Source organism: Phoca vitulina, unplaced genomic scaffold (assembly GCF_004348235.1).
Source record: "Phoca vitulina isolate PV1807 unplaced genomic scaffold, GSC_HSeal_1.0 scaffold30, whole genome shotgun sequence".
Lineage (NCBI taxonomy): Eukaryota > Metazoa > Chordata > Mammalia > Carnivora > Phocidae > Phoca > Phoca vitulina.
This window is the reverse complement of record NW_022589733.1, coordinates 4,887,718-4,903,211: the sequence shown is the minus strand read 5'-3', so window position 1 is coordinate 4,903,211 and position 15,494 is coordinate 4,887,718.

Sequence of the window (15,494 nt, the reverse complement as noted above, 5' to 3'; positions counted from 1 at the left end):
AGACCCAAAAAGAGCAAACCTAGAGACTCAGGTGCCCAAGGATGTGATCCCGGTCCATACTTACCCTCCACCCCAGCACAGACTACCCCACACAGCCTGATGTAGGGACAGAAGCATCAACCCCTTAAATGAAAGCTTCTCTTCCATCCCTTAGGGCATTGTTGAATTCCCTGAACCTGAGGAGCCAACAGGACCTGCTTTTATGCCCTGACCTTGAAAGTCTCTATTTTCCTCCAGAGTGACTGGAAGAAGACTGAACACCTCTGTCCCTGCACCCCCTCCAGTACGTCCCAGCTCCTGCCCTAGTGACCTCCCTAGCGCACTGTAGTCTGCATTCCAAGGCTTGTTAAGGGAGGGGCATGCAAAACAGATGCTAATTAATAAATACCAATAAGGCAGAGACAGCTATGAGGAGGATGTCTAGTGATAACTCAAGGAGACAGAGACAGGCTCAGGAAGAGGGAGACTCCGAGACAAGGTGAAAAAGCCAGAGACCCAGGGAGGCACAGAAAGGAAAAAAGAGCTGGCCTGCCTTGCTTCGTGAAGAAAACACACCACAAAACGCCAAAAATGGGCAGGGAAATCACACTACTACTGAGCAAGACTCCAAGTCAAGGTTCAATGTGGTTGTTGGTCAACTCAAGGGATATATAATTAACTCAGACTCTGCTGTGAAATAATAGCAACACTAAGGCATTTCCTATATGCCACACTCTATTGATGCACAGAAAATACCATGTAATATATTTAATCCTCATAACATCCCTATGAGGTAGGTACTATTAATTGCTTCTCTGTTTTACAAATGAGGAAACTAAGGCACACCGTCCTTAAAGCCATCAGCCTGCTGTCGCAGGGCTGGCCGGGTAGCAAGTCTGGGGATGGAGCGGAGGTGCTGGACCCCCAGAATCTGCCACTCTGCACAAGAAGACTCCACATCCGCTGCAGAGGACCCACATGGTTGAGAGTCAGGGTTTCCGTCCTGGGAGAGAAAACTCCCTTAATTGTGTCACGTGATTTTTTTCCTGCTCACTGGTATTCGGTGGCCATCCCAGTGCTGGGATCTGGCCACTCAACCGGGAGGCAGTGTGCTGGTCTCCCAGCCACTCTGGGCTTCAACTCCTACGGACTAGAGTATTCCTTCTCAAGGAATCTCTAGTATGTTGAGTAGCCATTAAAATGGGGTTAAAAAAATCATCTCAGCATAAAGTAATATTTGAGATCTGTTCATGTAGGAGACTAATATTCCCTCCTGAAACACTGAGATTCATCATACGTGGTAAATATTTGTTTGGACAAATTTTAAATCGAGGATCATTTGATTGATAGATAATTGTTTCCAACGTCAGCTAAATACTCTCAGCTGTCGCCGCCACATCACAAATTGATGTGTTGTTACCTTTTGCTGTTTTCTTTCTTTCTCTCTCACTTCTTTAAAAAACCCTGAACATGATTTTCTTATGACCAGCTCTTACGTTGATTTCTTCACAAAGGGAAAAAAATGCACGGCACCCTTTTTATCTCCAATGGACCCAAGGTGTTAGAAACCCCAGAGGAAGGAGTTCAGGGACAAGAACTTGAGGATGTGACCATCTGCACCCAGCCCCTGAGCCAAGCTCTGTTCCACACCCATGCCCTCTCTCTCCCTCCCCAGCCATCCTGGGTCTGGGTGAGACCTTGGAGACCCAGAGGGAAGGATGCTCCATGATGCCCTGAAAATGTATACGTGTGTATACCCTTTACACGCCCCAGCCTCGGGGGCCTGGGAGTCAGAAGATGGAACAGATGAATGTAGGTTAAGGTCAGGAAACCTTCCTGGAGCTGGTCTTTAAAAAATTAAGTTAACTTTAAATCAAGGAACAGAAGGAACAGGAGAATGCATTGATCAGTTCTTCTCTAGTAGAGATAATGACTGGATAAAAAGAGAAACCTTCCGTTTGCATTAAGCACATAGGTCTGATTCTTCTTAGACCCATTTCCTGGTTTCTTTCAATCCCCTGGCCTACAGGCCAGTGCTTATTTCCATGGCTCCTTTACCAAGAATGAATATGACTGTTACGGCTAATTAACACAGCAATCTGTATTTTCATTTACTCCTCGCTTCTGGACCAGTGAGTGACCAGAGGGAGAAAACACACACACACACACACACACAAAAAACCCCCTAGATTCTCTTAAAGGTAATTTGTTCGAACACTTCCCTCATTATTTTTTTTAATAATAAGTTTTAAAATCTATTATTATAGAGTAATTGCTCATCAAATTTCTTTTTTAAAAGTCAAAGCAATTTTCAAATTATAAAGAACTTCTCAAATGTGTCTAGATAATTATGAGGCTGCATTTTACACAGCCTCCTCTACCTCAGTAGGCTGCAAGGCCTCGTATAATCTTTGCCTTTGCAGCCCAAGATTGCATCAACTGTGTTCACGGGTAAAGTACCACGTGACGCATGCATGTTTAATAGACAGCAATTCTGTGGTCACGAATACGTGCCTACGGAAATTACCTATCACCTTCGTGTAATACCAGCTGGTAGGACTAGCACAAAGTATTCTTCCTGCAGTCGAGGTACCAAGGTACCATACTGCATGATAGATGATAGATAGATACATAGATACATAGAAAGATACATAGATAGGGGCGCCTGGGTGGCTCAGTTGGTTAAGCGACTGCCTTCGGCTCAGGACATGATCCTGGAGTCCCGGGATCGAGTCCCGGGATCGAGTCCCACATCAGGCTCCCTGCTCAGCAGGGAGTCTGCTTCCCCCTCTGACCCTCCTCCCTCTCATGCTCTCTGTCTCTCATTGTCTCTCTCGCAAATAAATAAAATCTTAAAAAAAAAAAAAAAATTTATAAAAGAAAGATACATAGATAGACAGACAGATGGGCAAGCTATGACTTCAACTAACTCATCCCTTCTTGAAAAAGTGAAATGATTTTTTTTAAAAGATTTTATTTATTTATTTGAGAGAGCAAGCAGAAGCAGGGGGAGCGGCCGGCAGAGGGAGAGGGAGAAGCAGGCTCCCCACGGAGCAGGGACCCCCCCCCAAAGCAGGACTCCATCCCAGGACCCTGCCATCGTGACCTGAGTCGAAGGCAGACACCCAACCTACTGAGCCACCCAGGCGCCCCTGAGAAAGTGAAATGATTAAAGATGCACGGGGAGAGCCAGAATCTTGAGAAGGGCTCTTGCCATCAACAGGACAGCTACCTCTAAACCTTTGGGGCAAGACTGGTGACTTTTAGAATTCTCCACAGTTCTCTCACCAAAGCTGAAAACCGGGACCTGAATATGGTTCTGAGTTTCCTTGCCACAATTTTAACCCAGCAAAGGGCATCCTGGTAGTTCTGATTTTTTTTTTTTAATTGTGTATGTAGGAACCAGACTCCCTGTGGGTTTTCCTCAGAAATTAAAATAAAGGCCAATTTTGGAATCTCTAGGGTTGTAAACCGATTCTAGGAGATAATAGAGAACTATATGAAAATTTAAGGATTTGTGGCATTGATCACACGTGTGTGTGTGTGTGTGTGTACGTGGGCGCACGCACGGTCAGTAGACACATATGCATTGAGGACACATTATTCTCTCTTCTTTTATTCAGTTCTCAGGCGTGAGTTGTAGTCTGGGGTGCTCGTGTCCTGGGACCTCCCGGACACATGGGGGGGCCCTTGGTCATCATCCACCAGCTGCCTGGTTAAGACAACTACGTAGAGGAGACACCTAGAGCTTCAGGGAAAATAGCCTGGTTTGCTCTCAATATCCCTCTCATCATTATCCTCCACCCCCCCCCCCCAATACAGTTGCCGGCTGTGATCTGCTGCCTTTCAACTTGGAATAAAATACATTACTTATGCAGCGAATGTTTTTAATGTAACAAAGCAAAGGAATAAAAATGCTTCACAACAGTTTTATTAAAAACAAATTCCCACAGTAAATACATATACACTCAGTTTCTGGGAGCAAAATAGCCCAGGACATCACTGCTAAGTGTTCTGGGAAGTGCTTATAAATTACTCGAAATAAAAAACATTGTTGCCTGGACATCAGGGATGAAATGCTGCAGTTTGTAATAAATTAACACAGAACTTTACTTCCCCTCCTCGAACAAAGCAGCCATTTGTCTGAATAACCCACATTCAGCTCTGAGTTATATTTCACAACTCCAACGGCATTCATTTGCAAATTATTCTGCAGTTTTAATGCTCAAGTTTTAAATACCTTAAGAACTAATAAATAAAGCAAAGTAAAGCAAACAGTTGGCTTGTAGTTTAAAAACTGCCCTAATTTCTGCTTTTCCTTCGGCTTTTTTTTCCTTTCAAAGTTATTTATTTATTTATTTATTTATTTGGTGAATGGCATAAAGTTCTTTAAACTACATTAAAAAAAAAAAATCAAAGGCTAAAATGTATTGGTGGTGGTGGCGAGGGGGTTATTCACACCAGAGAGAAGTTTCCATAATGCCGTAACTGTGAAGGTATTTGACTAGTACTCATTTTACATTTTGAAGACTTTTCTTCTACCAATACTTTAATTTAGTGACAGAATAATTTATAACTATCTTTGAGGGTTTTCCCTTTGTGTGTAACTTTTGTCTGCTAGTCTTGGAATTGGTTAGAGTTTTTTTCCCCCCTCTCTCTTCTCTCTCCCTCTACTAGACTTTGTCCAGAAAAAAAAAAAAAAAATCTCAAAAGAAAAGTCATGTCACTTCCCTTGAATTATTTTGATTATAAAACAAAAACTCTGCAAGAAAACTCTTTTCAAACCTGTTCCGTAAAACAAAACGAACCGCTTTCCAGGTTCTTGAAAGAAAAATTTGATAGAAGCATTTATAGATTCAATTTGAGGTTTGAAGGTTATTTTCCTGGCCAAAAGAAGAAAAAAAGAAAAAGAAAAAAAATAAAATAAAGCCCGGTTTCCTTCTGCAGATTTACCGGCTTTGTTGGATTTCTCTGCATTGTTTTAAATAAAGTCCAGTGTAGCCAATTGCACTGGATAAAAATAATGTCACCATTTTCAGGAAGCGATTTGGGGAGGAAAACTCTTCAGAACCATATTATTTTCGGAAAAGTGCCTTATAAAATATTTTTATAAAGTAGGAGTTGAAATCACTTAAAAATCACTCTCTTTTATAAATCTGTTTGGAGAAAGCTCTTTTGATCCCCTCTTTCTTCTGATCCTCATCTTTTATTTTGCTTAGAGGTAAACAACATTTGCCTCATTTAAACAAAGGCATTTACCATTGTGGTTCTTAAATAGTTTTCCAGTTACCCTATGGCAATTCATCACAAGGGATAAAATAAGGATACTTTGCATCCAAGACTTTTATCACCTCCCAGAAAATGTTTGTTGTTTTTTGCTTTGGGTTTTTAACTCCCTCCCACCCCTACCTCCACCCCGAGCTGCGGGGGATTGTTTTAGGACATTTCAAAGCCTTTTGTGAAGACACCAAAGTCCTTCCGCGGAGAATAAGAAATGCTTGATTACATGCACTACAAAATGGGAGATATTCCCAAATTCCCTTTTAATTAAGATGTCTAAATAGCCATTGCTTTGGAGAGAGAGAGATTTCCAAACAGTTTAAAAATAAAGAAACATTTAGAACTGCACCAGATACCCCGACCTCTCCCCGACCCTGGGGGGAGGCGGCTGTCACCTGGGGGGAGGTACATGGACATTAGTTAAAACTCCCGGAGAGTCAGAGAGGGAGGCGTGTCCAAAACCGAGGCCGGGATGCAGAGGTAATCACAGCACTACACAGCTTTAATAACGCCAGGGCCTTCGGTTAAGAGAAAATCGCATCTGTAGTTAGCCGGGTCACTTCTGCAAGTGCACACACCTTTGTCATTAAAAAAAAAAGAAAGAAAGAAAGAAAGACAAGAAATCACTCAGTGATTACTGGTTTGATACTATTTGATTCTCTGACCATCCAAGCCTGATTAAGAGCATTTGCTTAGGCCCCTAAAGGCTTCATAGCTGGCCACCCATCTGGTGTTAGGCTGGAGTCTGTGAAAATCCCTCAGCTTAGCACTGAATATTCTTTTTAAAGACGTTTAAGTAAAAGGGCTGACATTAGCATATGTTCCCCCCAAGTGTCCTGTTGAACTTTCTGCCGGGCATTACCCCACCACGGGCTTTCTGGATGGTGTCCAATGAGAGATTGGCTTGGAACTGTAAAATTAGCCATCTGCCTATTAAAAATGTAACCAGCTGCATCCGATGAAACACAGTGACTATTGAAATGAACTCATCCGGGAGAGAACTCGCGTCCCCTGCTTGGACATTTTTCCAATCTACTGCTGGACTGAGACACTCCACAAGCAAAGGGACTCCGTCCTTGTTTGGAGGAAAACGGCGTGACTCAAGAATGAAGAAGGAGGCTTACGGGGTTTGTTTCGTTGCTCAAGTTCTGGCTTTTCTCAGGTTGACTTGGACTTCAGGCGCAGAATTCTCTGCTACTTGTTTAAAGCACCCCCCTCCTGCAGGAAAAGATAAAATAGGAAATAAGTGAGCAAGTCCCTGGTATCTGTCCCTTCCTTCAAGATGTTATGTTCCGATATTCCATCCCAAATCCTGGGCATTTCTAATAAACCTTAATCTCCAAGCCTAAAACCCTCCGAGCAGCACATAAAAACTTAAAACAGAGGGCTGGAGTCATAATTCCTCCTACAAGAGCTACCATTTCAGCAGATATTAGGCGTTCTGTATTTACTACAAGGTCTGTTTATTAAAAATGAGAACTTTCAATAGCTTGCGCTATTTTTTCTAAAGCCTAATGGAGCATTAAAAAATAATTCATTAACTAATTAACAGAACTGTGTTTATTTACAGTATAGAAAATGTTTCTATCAGGAAAATAACACACCATAATACAGCGTTGTGTTGACAGCAAAACATCTGCAGCTTCATTTAATGCATTTACTAAGTGACGAGGGAAAATCAAAGGATGTTTAAACAGCTACTTCTCTGCCTGTGAATTTTGTTTTTCTCACTCTCGAGGTCACAGGCACCAGGACGCCCCTTGGGGAGCTGGAGTTGCTTTCAGAGGGGCTCTGGGCAAGAATCTTTACGCCATGGAAATGTGGATGTCACACATAGTTTGGACCTGGTGCCAGTTAAAACTGATGGGTCCCTACACATGTCCTGAACATCTGTGTCGCGGGCACTGAGAGCCGTTAGGCTGAACCACGCGAAATTGTCTCCTTTGTATATCAAAATCGGTTAAATATTGACAGCTTAATGTCGTTCAACCTAATGTCTCTCATTTAAACTTCCTATCTTCTTTTTCTTTCTCTCTCTCTCTGCCTCTCTGTCTCTTTCTTTCTTATTTTGCCACGGGCAGGATTTTTGCAAACCACATTAATTAAGCTCAGGGTGAGTATTAATTGATACATTTACCTTTTAGAGTATTCCATGTTAAAATGTATTTTGCTAGGTTCATTTCCCCAGTAAATCTCTCCTCTCCACTGCCCGTGCCTGAAACCTCTCAGAAGGCAAAGGGTATTCCGTCCATCTGTAGGTTTGATTTCCTTATCATCACCCCAAAAGGAAATCCTAAGAAAAAGAGATAGTAGTAATCGTGTGATACCCACTTCAGGCGGAGGTGTAAATTACCACCTCTCAGGAGGGAAACACATAACTGGAAAAAGTCATCATAATAACCCCAGCAACCATGCATGCGATTGTGATGTTTGGAGGACTTGTCCTCCATTCACTTAGACCTAAAGCTTAGAATGACCTCAGGAATTAACAAAATGAACCAGGAAAAAAAAAATCCGTCTTCCCCATAATACCCAAGTGTAGTCTGAGTGTCTGCCTTCGTTATTCTAAGTATGCAATAATAATAGTAATGCAATGTTTAATTTCAACTCAGCTATGCAGAGACCAGCCTTGCTGCCTCTGCACGGTAGAATCCTGGATGTGTAACAGACATAAGGAAATTTCCTGTAGCAACTTCACTGGTTTTAGGTGCAAACAAACTTTAAGCCACATAGAACAAACAGAATGTATCACAGGTCTGTTTAAAATTAGATTAAAAAAAGCAAAAAAAAAAAAAAAAAAAGCTAGTTCAGCAAACCTCACTTAGCAGCCAGAATTGTTTTAGGCATGTCCCTCTGGATTTATACACACAGGGTTGTGTCATTTAGATCTATTAGCTCACAACACTGATTTCTGTTGTGCAATTATCTGAGTGTGGCCAGAGTGTTTTATTAGGGGTTGAGTGTGGACCTTGGTTTGGTTCCCTTCTATACTGGGGCAGGGCTGAGGAACCATCCACGTGACCTCAAATTATTTTCCCTCTCCCCTAGCTCCAGACTGAGGTATACTGTTAAAGTTGTCTACCAAATATCTGTTGTCTTGCATCAGAGTTCCTCTTGATCAGGAACTTGGGAGTAGCAAATGTGCTACCACAGCCCAGGCTGCGCTGCTGGCAGACATCACTAGTGGATTACAGAAGCGGTCCTCCGGACCCGCACGCAGCCTCAGGACGCTTCTCAACGCCCACACGACCCATCGATCAGAATTGGCTCAACAGATGAAACCTGTTAGCGGAAACTGAGATCCACATGGAGATTAAATCAAAGCCTCCACTCTCACTTTGTCCAGTGTGGCCTCAGTTAACTGCATCCTAACGGACCAGCCCCTTCAACTGAGCAGGTTTGTTTTTCTTTTGGCTGCTATCTGCAGGGGAGAGAGAGATACATGGGGAAGAAAAAAAAAAAAAAACAGCACATATGGAGGAATTATCAGGACCTATAACCTTCTAGGCTATTTCCTGTGACAAGGTCACAACCTCTACTCCATCTGCACTCACCCCACCCCAGGCCCGGACCGTGCCAAACGTTGAGACGGACAACTGACAGCCTAAACCAGATTTGTTTCTCTCAACTATACGTCACTCCCAGTAGACTCGGACATTTCAGAAAAAGCACACTACAAGAATTAAAAACTAAAACTGGGGCGCCTGGGTGGCTCAGTCGTTAAGTGTCTGCCTTCCGCTCAGGTCATGATCCCGGAGTCCCAGGATCGAGTCCCGCATCGGGCTCCCTGCTCAGCAAGGAGTCTGCTTCTCCCTCTGACGCTCATGCAGCTTGTGCTCATGCGCATGCACCCTCCCTCCCTCCCTCTCTCTCTCTCTCTCATAAATAAATTTTAAAAAAAAGAAAAGAATTAAAAACTAAAACCAGAAGAATTATCTGAGAGTGTTCTAACCTCCACTTATCCTTCAAGCCCCAGTCTGAACATTAGCCTCATCTGTGCCTGAGTCCATTGTTCTCTGCCCTAAGTAGAACTTGTACGATTGAGCTGGGAAGCAGAATGGGTGTGAGCCCAGGCCCTGGAGCAAGACTCCTGAGCTGGCAAGCCTCGCTGTGCACTTGCCAGCTGCAAATCTATAGGCGAGTCTCTGTGCCTCGGTTTTCCCCTCTGTACAGTGGGAATAATAGCAACTAACAGAAGATTAAGTGGGCAAACAAGGGCAATATGCTGAGAGTGGCAAATAATGTCAATAAATGTTAGCTTTTATTTTCTATCATAATATTCCATTTCCATGTCTGGGAACACCCTCCCTCCCCCGGAATATGGGGACCTTCCTCTGCTCATCCTTGGACTCCCATTTCCTTAGCATGGTACCTGACATGCTGTGGGCACCCAGCCAAGGTTTGCTGCGTGACTGGTTACATGAAGAATAAAAGAATGGAGAAGGCAAGAAAAAGAGAAAAGGCTAGGAAGGGTTGCAACACGGAGAACACATGTATCCCCTTCATACTTAAATATTATAAAAGGCTGCTAAAAATACAGTTTCGTATACATGATCCTTACATACGGTCATTCATCAACGGGAAGCACAGAATGATGATTTGTGTAGGGAAAATACCCTCCCTGGGCTTATTCATTTTTCAACCCCCACAGTGAGGATAGGAGGCTCAGCAAAAACTGATGCTAAATGTATGTGGGTTTTTTTGTTTTTTATTTATTGTTTGTTTGTTTGTTTTTAAAGATTTTGTTTTATTTATTTATTTGAGAGAGAGAGAGCACAAGAGGGGGTAGGGTCAGAGGGAGAAGCAGACTCCTTGCCGAGGAGGGAGCCCAATGCGGGACTCAATCCTGGGACTCCGGGACCATGACCCGGGCCAAAGGCAGTCGCTCAGCCAACTGAGCCACCCAGGCGCCCTTGTTTTTTTTTTTTTTAATCAATCGATACTTGGATTGCCAGAAATCCAAACCACCCCCTGTCAAGCCAGGGGAGAGCATGGGTGTGAGGGAGTCTTGAGAAGGGCAGGGCCTGGCATGGCTGGAGGCTTGGCGGTCCTGTTTGTGGCCCCTTAAATCACAGGCCCTGGGTTTGCATCCCAGCCACAAAGTTGATGAGCCAGGAAACCCTGGGCAAGTCACTAAACCTTTTTGTCTTCGGTTACCTTGTCTGTAGAATAGGGATAACGTGGGCACAGACTCCTGAGGTTGTCATGAAGTGAAATGAGATAATCCCCAGTAAATCCCTAAGCACAGCACAAAATACGCACTTCATTATTCTCAAAGGAGGCATCTCAAAGGGGACTTTAGAGGCTGGGTTGGTAGGGCCCCGGTGAAAGAAACTTTCCAGATACGAAGAGATAGGCTGGGATGTGGCAGAGGCAATTTGACATTCAGTGGCGAGAAGAGAGTGTGCTTTCTTCTCTTCTCTGTGTTTGGATTGGCTTTTAAAACAGCACAACCTACACTAACCTTAGTCGCAACACTGCACTGAAATGTTACTCCCAGGATTTGACATTTCCTTATTCTTCCCACTGCTGTTTTCTCCTTTGTTGCTTTGAAAATATGAATTAATGATGAATACTAATGAGCCCCGTGACAAGGCTAGACTCCACTAACGTTGGGGGCTTCAAGACTCATGACACTTCCAGCAAGGGAAAGCGTAAGGAATCCCTTTCCTGATTGGCCAAACTCACAGGGCCCAAACACTCATTTTCTCTCTTTTCCGCCATCTGATTCTTTTCTTTTAAAATTTTTAAAAGAATCTTCATGCAAGCCTCATGAATGAGACTTTGAACTTGTTCATAAGATTTTATGTGTCTACCTGGAGTAGACACAAAATTCCTTTTTTTTTTTAAAGTACTGTTGCATGTATAAAAATCTTTCTGGATGCCTTTTTATTGTTCCGTGCTTTTTTTTTTTTTTCCTTTTATTGTCTCTGATGCTGTTTCATGGAGCTTGGGGATTTGTGAAGTAGCCAACCAGAAGAAACTTCAATCACTGATATTGAACATACAGTGACTTCCGAGCCAATGCCAATTTTCCCTCCCTCTCCAAAAACAAAAAACGAAAAACAACAACAAAAAAACCACCCAGTAATATTTGTGTGCTGTTGGCATCAAAGCCAATTTTTATGGCACAGTTTACACCACTATCTCAACATGATGGTAAATATTTCAGCATTAAAAAGTAAGGAGAAACAACAACAACAAAAGAAACTATAATACACAGGATTTTAGAGGAAAGTCAGGCAGTGGATCCGGATGCTGGAAACACAGAGTAAGTGTTCAACTCTCTTGGCCAATGTTAGCCCTTACACTCAGGTTGTTTTGTGCATTCAACAGGTATTATAGTTAGAAACAGCTTTAAGGAGGAAATAATACCTGGCGAACAAGACTATCTCTTCACCCTATATTCCTTCATTCCTTTTCTTGGCTGCACTCTGCAGACCAGAAACTTGGACATCTGTAACTTGTGAGAAATGCCAAGAGAGAGGGGCAGGCAGTAGCCTGAGGACCCACCAAAGACACTTACTTCACAGATGCTCCAGAGGACTCCCTTGGAAATAGGGGCATTTCTCTTGAAATGAGCTCTAGTTCTACAGGTGTGGATTCAGATCCTCACGAGAATGTGACCTTGAGCCTATTGACCCTAAGACTCAGTTTGCATATCTGTAAAGTGGGGATACTGGTAGAACCTCCTTCTTGTGGTTGTTAAAATGAGTCAATTAGATAACACTTCTAAGGGGCTTAGCATAGTAACTGGCTAATGGTAAGAGCTGCGTAAGAGTTGCTATACACAAACAGCTCAAGTAATAAAGGAGCCAAGCTACCCAGTAGCTCCTACTCATTGGAGGTAAACATTCTATCCAAGATTCAGCAGGAGAATGTGACTTTCTTGACTGAGAAATCCTGCATGCAGGGCATCTTCGAAGTAGAGCTAGAAATATTTCCATTTCACTAAAATTGTGCTTAATGGTACTTCCTTGACTTGCTTTCACATTTCAAGTGCAGCCACCTTTCACCCCTGCAAGTTTTTTTTAACAATTTCTTCATCAAATCATACATGACCTCTTAGCATGTACATTTATTCAACAACAAATTCACCTAGAACCTCCCAGTTTTGGGAAGTGGTTGTAGTGATGGTAGAGAGGGGGGGAGACTACCAGCAATATATGACCCTGTCCCTGTCCTTGAGAAACTCATAGGCAAATGGGTGCCAGCAAACACTTAAACACACAGCAATACGAGTGACAGCTTGGTATAAAGCTCAAAAGTATGGTCTCTGAGCCAGACCGGATTCAAATCCAGGTGCCACCACTAAATAGCCATGTGACAGAGGGCAGATCATAATTTCTCTGGGCCTCACTTTCCTTGTCTATTAAATGGGCATGAGAACTGTACCAATGTCACAGCATGAATGAATCAGTATGTATAAAGTGGTCAGAATAACGTGTGCCCCATAGTAATAGCACATAAACTTTACCTTAAAAAATAACAGATGAAAATGAAACTTTGGTGTGCTCACTGTGGACCAAGTACTGTGCTGAGGGCTCTTTGCTGATGATCTTATTCCACCCTCACAGGGAGATGCGTATTTAACCTAGGTTAGTCACCTGGTCTTGGTTGGAAAATGGGCTTAATGAAGGCCTACCTCTAAAATGTTGGAAAGACTCAATGAGTTAACATGTGTAGAGAGTGACTAGGACCTGCACAAAGTAAGGAGTCAGCAAAAGGAACCTTACAAAGTTTAAACAGCTTGCCCAGATTCACACAATTGATTAGAGCTGAATCATGATTTAAACCCAGGCATGTTCTCTGCTGCTTATATCATGACGGATTCAATATGGCAAACACCCAGAGGCCTGTGGAGATCACTGTGAGAGCACACAGCCCTCTGTCCTGCCTGGAAGGTTGGAAAGTTCACATGAGGCAGACAGTCTTTATTTTTTTTCTCTCTCTCTCTCCTTGCCTTCTTCCCTCCATCCCTCCCTTCTTTCCTTCCCTCCTTTCTATCTTCCCCTCTCTCTCTCTTATTATAACAATAGCAGTAGACACTCATTTATTTTGGTTTGATGCAATAGTAATGACTCAATATAGACTAAAAAAAAAGCCACAAACTCTTGCGGGTCAGGAGACATGATCATTTATCACAGCCCAAGATGTAGTCACAGATCACATGACCATGCTTCGGTCATGGCTGGTCTGACTCAGCCTGAAGCCAAGAGGAAAGCAAATGTGGTTAATTAAGACTGCAGGGAATGTTTAGACTGTGTGCAACCGATACCCCAGCCACCGTCTCCATGTTTTCCTGGAGATGGAATTCTGCACAAAACGCGGGTATTACTGTCCTTCCTAAAATCCTTCCAGATATCAGTCAGGGAGAGACTTGAGGGGAAGGACTTAGCACTTTTGAAATTATCCTGGTGGCACGCTTAAAGAATGTTGACTGATGAGAAAGGACAAGTAGTGATTCTCAAATTATGCTTCTATTTACACTTCAGTTATAACATTGAAATCTAAAGCTCTGCTCTCACAGGAAGGGAGCAAGCCTTGTGCCCCTTCGTGGCCTCCTAGAACTTGGCTTTGTGGCTCTTACGTAGTTGTTGCCGATAGAACAATGATGAATCTAGGAATGAGACAGAGTGGGATTTTGTCATATCTTTGATACAACAACAAAGTTCTCTCTTGCCATTTTGGTGAAAGATCCCAAAATAAAAACATATTTGTGAAGTACAAAACAGTTTTCTTTACTAATGACTTGGAAGCAGAGCAGAACCTACTGGGTAAACACTCTTGGAGGTCACTTAGAGCTCTAAATACAAGACAATTCAGTCTCCTGCTAGTTCTTCTCTCAGCTTCAGAACTAAAGCAATCAGTTGGCACAAGACACTAAAACATATTCCTATTCCCAGCTAGGGCTCATTACTGGGGTCCTCTACAAGTACAAGTACAAGTGGAGCTTCCCAAGCAGATTTGGGAGGGGAGTAATTCCCCAAACTCCTCCAAGATATCAGTGTGCTTGTTTCTGTAAGTGGGGAATTTTTACAACAATGTTCACAATGCATGTTATTATGTTAAAGGATCCACAACAACAAAAATTTATTCAACTGCATTTGACGCGTGCTTTCCAATCATGTTTGGCCATAGAATTTTAAAACATATATTTACGTATTAAATATATATTTGAATATACCTCTCTATCTTACCTAGGTCTACATCTGTAGAGAGATAGCTGTCTCCCCTGAAGAAGTGGTCTCTAATGAAACATAAATGACAAAATGCTGGTCTTGGTTGGATTGATTTGGTTGTGTTGAAGTCTGGGTCACAGGTGAGTGAGACTCTGCTCTCCAAGTAGCTATGTGCACGATTTGATGCCTGTGGGAGGCTTTGGCTGGGGAGGAGATCATGTGCTAGTGTAGAGAGGAGAACCTTGGAGGAAAGTGAAAGAACAGTGGCAAGGCATCACGGGTAACCACCACCAGCTCCACTCCCCTCAACTGCCAATACCTACATGCCCCAAAGGATTGGTTTTGAACCCCGAGGTAGAGATGCTTAAAACCAGAACCTGTCTTCCTGAGCAACTCTGTGAGGTCCAGCCATTGACTTGTTGACTCAGTGTCCAGGTGACAGAGCACAGGGCTGAGACCAGGAAGCTCAGGAGAGCAGTGTCCTCACAGGCAGCTGTGGCCAAGGCTTGACAAGGAGGTCAGAGGGGAAGCCCACGAGTAGACTTATTCCAAAACACAAGGTCGACACCACTGGCCCTGAGGCTCCCCAGAAGAGCTGGGGAGAGGCTGAAGGAAGCTGAACAGCCCAATGACAACCAGTTGTCAGAGTTATATGAGCAGAGCTGCTCAATCATAAGGACGTTTTAGTTTTGCTTGCAATCTCTGAGACTTACTGGATTTTTAGAAGACATTTTGATTTCCTATGTAAAATAATCCCAATCCGATCTTTTTTTACCCTTAATCATGACTAAAATCAGACCAGATAATTCGGAGTTAGTCTGTAAATACATGCTTTGTGCAACCCCTTTAAAATCACTTCATATACCCTCTTTCCCAAATCCTCTTAATTCTATTGCAATTGCCCATGACTAGCCATGTTCTCTCATCTTCTCATCCTAAATGAGTGCTGTGCTGTGGGTGTCATGGTCATTGTCGCTGTTGTTCTGGCGGGACAGAGAGTAGGCATTTAGAGATGTCTAAAAAACAAAAACAAAACAAAAACCAGCATGCAAA